Source organism: Cryptomeria japonica, unplaced genomic scaffold, assembly GCF_030272615.1.
Source record: "Cryptomeria japonica unplaced genomic scaffold, Sugi_1.0 HiC_scaffold_117, whole genome shotgun sequence".
Classification (NCBI taxonomy): domain Eukaryota; kingdom Viridiplantae; phylum Streptophyta; class Pinopsida; order Cupressales; family Cupressaceae; genus Cryptomeria; species Cryptomeria japonica.
This window is the reverse complement of record NW_026728939.1, coordinates 255,019-260,000: the sequence shown is the minus strand read 5'-3', so window position 1 is coordinate 260,000 and position 4,982 is coordinate 255,019. Positions and strand designations below refer to the sequence as shown.

Below are 4,982 nucleotides of genomic sequence, written 5' to 3'. Positions count from 1 at the left end.
TGCGCGCCCTGGTGGGCACCATGGTGCGCACCAAGGAGCGCTCCGAAGTGTGCTCCAAGGTGCGGCCTGCACGAAGTCGGAGCCCGGTTTGCCCCGCGTGTGCACCTCGGGTGGGCACCTTGGTGCGCATGCCTTGCCTGGGCTGCGCACCAGGGCGGGCTCAAGATGGCACCCGCGTTCCTTTTTTTTCACTATCTTTCAAAACGGAAATTTTAAAATCTCATTTTTGTTTGCCTTTTTCTGGAAATTAGTGAAGGCAGCGCATCAAAGGTGCGCACCTCGCTGCCCACCACGGTGCGCAACGCCGGTGGGCACCCGGGAGTGCTTCGAAGTGTGCTCCAAGGTGCTGCGTGCACGTTGTCGGAGCCCGGTTTGCCCCGGGTGCGCACCTCGCGTGCACCTTCGTCGGGGTGGGCACCTTGGCTGGGTTTGCCCCGGCTGCGCTCCGAAGCGGGGTTATTGGAGCGCCGCCTCTTTTTTTGTCGGAGCGTTTGGTGGGGTTTCTCGCATTGGCTCTTCCGAGGCCCGGTTGCCACCCTGGCGCGCACGAAGTCGGAAGTAGGGTTAATTGCCCGGGTGCGCACCTTTGCCAGGGTGGGCACCTTACCTGGGCTGCGCACCAGGGCGGGCTCAAGATGGCACGCGCGTTCCGTTTTTTTCACTATCTTTCAAAACGGAAATTTTAAAATCTCCTTTTTTTTTTGCCTTTTCTGGAAATTAGTGAAGGCAGCGCATCAAAGGTGCGCACCTCGCTGCCCACCTTGGTGTGCTCTGAGGTGCGCACCCGGGAGCGCTACGAAGTGTGCTCCAAGGTGCGGCGTGCACGTTGTCGGAGCCCGGTTTGCCCCGGGTGCGCACCTCGCCTGCACCTTGGCCGGGGTGGGCACCTTGGCTGGGTTTGCCCAGGGTGCGCTCCGAAGCGGGGTTACTGGAGCGCCCCCTCTTTTTTTGTCAGAGCGTTTGGTGGGGTTTCTCGCATTGGCTCTTCCCAGGCCCGGTTGTTGGGTGCGCTCCCACCCTGGCGCGCGCGAAGTTGGAAGTTGGGTTAATTGCCCGGGCGCGCACCTTCGCCAGGGTGGGCACCTTGGTGCGCACACCTTGGCTGGGCTGCGCACCAGGGCGGGCTCAAGATGGCACCAGCATTCCCTTTTTCTCACTATCTTTCAAAACGGAAATTTTAAAATCTCGTTTTTTTTTTGCCTTTTATGGAAATTAGTGAAGGCATCGCATCAAAGGTGCGCACCTCGCTGCCCACCTTGGTGTGCTCCGAGGTGCCCACCACGGTGCGCAACGCCGGTGCGAACCCGGGAGCGCCCCGATGTGTGCTCCAAGGTGCGGCGTGCACGAAGTCGGACCCCGGTTTGCCCCGGGTGCGCACCTCGCGTGCACCTTGGTGCGCACACCTTGGCTGGGTTGCGCGGCCTGGTGGGCACCATGGTGCGCACCAAGGAGCGCTCCGAAGTGTGCTCCAAGGTGCGGCGTGCACGAAGTCGGAGCCCGGTTTGCCCCGGGTACGCACCTCGCGTGCACCTTCGCCGGGGTGGGCACCTCGGCTGGGTTGCGCGCCCTGGTGCGCACCAAGGAGCGCTCCGAAGTGTGCTCCAAGGTGCGGCGTGCACGAAGTCGGAGCCCGGTTTGCCCCGGGTGCGCACCTTCGCCGCGGTGCGCACCATGGCGTGCACGAAGTCGGAGCCCGGTTTGCCCCGGGTGCGCACCTCGCGTGCACCTTCGGCGGGGTTGCGCGCCCTGGTGGGCACCATGGTGCGCACCAAGGAGCGCTCCGAAGTGTGCTCCAAGGTGCGGCGTGCACGAAGTCGGAGCCCGGTTTGCCCCGGGTGCGCACCTCGCGTGCACCTTCGGCGGGGTTGCGCGCCCTGGTGGGCACCATGGTGCGCACCAAGGAGCGCTCCGAAGTGTGCTCCAAGGTGCGGCGTGCACGAAGTCGGAGCCCGGTTTGCCCCGGGTGCGCACCTCGCGTGCACCTTCGCCGCGGTGGGCACCATGGCGTGCACGAAGTCGGAGCCCGGTTTGCCCCGGGTGCGCACCTCGCGTGCACCTTCGCCGGGGTGGGCACCTCGGCTGGGTTGCGCGCCCTGGTGCGCACCAAGGAGCGCTCCGAAGTGTGCTCCAAGGTGCGGCGTGCACGAAGTCGGAGCCCGGTTTGCCCCGGGTGCGCACCTCGCGTGCACCTTCGCCAGGGTGGGCACCTCGGTGCGCACACCTTCTCAATGTTTTCTTGCCTTTTCTGGAAATTGGTGAAGGCAGCGCATCAAAGGTGCGCACCTCGGTGTGCTCCGAGGTGCGAACCCGAGAGCGCTCCGAGGTGCCCACGAAGTCGAAAGTCGGGTTAATTGCATTGTTTTCCCCGGGTGCGCTCCGAGGTGCGCAACATCGGCGCGCACCAAGGAGGGCTCCGAAGTGTGCTCCAAGGTGCGCACGATGGCGTGCACCTCTGGTGCGCACGATTCGGAGCTCGGTTTGACCGGGGTGCGCACACCTTGGCTGGGTTGCGCACCTTTTGTGCGCTCCAAGGTGCGCACGAAGTCGGAGCTCGGTTTGCCCCGGGTGCGCACCTTCGCCAGGGTGCGCACCTTGATGCGCACGCCTTGGCTGGGCTGCGCACCTTGGTGGGCGCCATGGTGCGCACCTTTCGTGCGCTCCAAGGTGCGCACGAAGTCGGAGCTCGGTTTGCCCCGGGTGCGCACCTTGGTGGGCGCCATGGTGCACTCCGAGGTGCCCAAGATTGGTGCGCACCAAGGAGCGCTCCGAAGTGCGCTCCAAGGTGCGCGCGAAGTCGAAAGTTGGGTTAATTGTCCGGTTTGCCTCGGGTGCGCACCTTGCGTGCACCTTCGCCAGGGTGGGCGCCTTGGTGCGCACACCTTGGCTGGGCTGCGCACACCTTGGCACCCGCGTTTCCTTCATTTTAAATTTTTTTTTTTTACAATCTCTCAAGTGGGAAATTCTATAATCTCAACTTTTTTTGCCTTTTCAGGAAACTTTTGAATGGAGCGCATCATTGGTGCGCTCCGAAGTGTGCTCCAAAGCTCTCTCCAGCTGCGTGCACCTGCCCCGGCCGCGCACCCGGCCCCGCCCAGCTTCGCTCACCTGTCCCGGGCGTCTGGTGCGGAACCTTAGAGTAAGAAACATCACCGTGCACCTTGGCCAACGTGCGCGACTCGATCGAGCGCGCACTGGCCGAGGTGCACACCGATTTCACCTGGGTGCGCGCGCAGCACCTCGGGCGCACCGGGGTGCGCGCACAACGCCCGGGTTGCACCGTGGCCTGTGTGCTCGGGGCGCCTCGGGTGCGCGCTCGGTGTCGCCCCCGCGCGCGCGGTAGTGCGGGCAGCGCACCCCGGCCCGGCCCGGCCCCGACGAGAACGCAAACGGGCAAAAGGTTTATTCAAATAGCATTGCGACGCCCGGCGAAAAACTAAAAAAGGGTGCAACACCGGGACTTCCCGGGAGGTCACCCATCCCAGTACTACTCCGGCCCAAGCGCGCTTAACTGCGGAGTTCTGATGGGATCCGGTGCACTAACGCTGGTATGATCGCACCCGTTATGAGCTTGTCGCAGTGTGTACTTAGCAAACCGCGACCCACGTGCGAATCCACCCCGGCCACCCACCCCCGTCGAGGTGCACACCCTCCCTCGCGAAGTGCGCCCCGTTCGCCAAGTGTGAGCCCTGCCCGGGTGCGCGCACCTTGCTAGGGCGTCGGGTGTGCACCCGGCCCGGCCTACGTGCGTGCACCTGGAGGGGGCGTCGTGTGCGTGCAGTGTCCCGTCTGCAACGCGGTGCCCACACACCACCTCGGGCGCAACGACCTGCGCTCACATGTGGGCCGAGTGCACCTTGGTGCATGTTCGGGGCGCCTCGGGTGCACGCTCGATCTTGCCCCGGTGCACCAAGGCGCTCGGTTTGCCCCGGGTGCGCACTTGGTGCAAGGTGGGCACCCAAAATAGGGATCAAGCACCAAAACACAAGTTTCGGGATGCAAAATGGGACCCAAGGACCACAAATGCGTTCCAAGACCCATGATGGGTCCACGAGAACAAAAATGTGTTCCGAGACTTAATAAACAAATATTGGGTTTTAGGAGAAGAAACATGCTCTGATGCCCAAAACGAGAATCGACCCCGAAAAGGCCACAGGCCAAAAGTGGGATGCGAGACAAAAAAAAATGGGACCCGAGGACCAAAATTGGGTTCCCAGGTCGAAGACAGGGCAACCGGACAAGAAACGACCTCTAAGGCTCGAAATGAGTCCCGACGACTAAAACTTGACAAGAAGCACCCATCAGGCACCCAACTCGACACCCATGGGATGCCGACCCACCCGGGCTTCCACCTAGCACACCTTGGCACCCACCCACCCTCGCACCCAACCTCGCACCCAACTTAGCACCTTTGAACCCACATTGGCACTCACCCTGACCCTGGCACCTTGGAACCCACATTGGCACTCACCTTGACCCTGGCACCCACCTTTGCACTCACCTTGGGACCCACCCTGGCTCCCACCTCGGCACCCACCCAGACACCCACCTTGGTTCCTTGGCACCCACCTTGGATCCTTGGCACCCACCCCGACACCCACCTTGGCACGCAACTTGGCTACTTGCCACCCACCTTGGCTCCTTGACGCCCACCCCGACAACCACCCCGTGACCTACCCTGGCTAGGGTTGGTGCACACCCACCCTGGTGCCCACCTTGGCACCCACCCTATGACCCACCTTGGCACGCACCTTAGTACCCACCCCGTTACCCACCCTAGGACCCACCCCGTGACCCACCTTGGCCAGGGTGGGTGCACCCACCCTGGTGCCCACCTTGGCACCCACCCATCCTAGCACCCAGCCTGTGACCGGGCTTGGAACCCAACCTTGCACCCGCACCCGTCTTGGCCAGTGTGGGTGCGCACCCATCCTGGCACCCACGTTGTGACACACCCTTTAACCCACGCACCCTAGCACCCACGT

The 4,982-nt window shown here is 63.3% G+C and overlaps 1 non-coding gene across 1 annotated transcript; it reads right to left on the bottom strand.

Annotated features, from left to right (window-relative positions):
- Positions 1-3,440: 3,440 nt before the first annotated feature.
- On the bottom strand, positions 3,441-3,559 carry LOC131865712 (5S ribosomal RNA). The gene has a single exon (XR_009364394.1). It is a non-coding gene; the product is annotated as a 5S ribosomal RNA (ribosomal RNA).
- Positions 3,560-4,982: the final 1,423 nt, after the last annotated feature.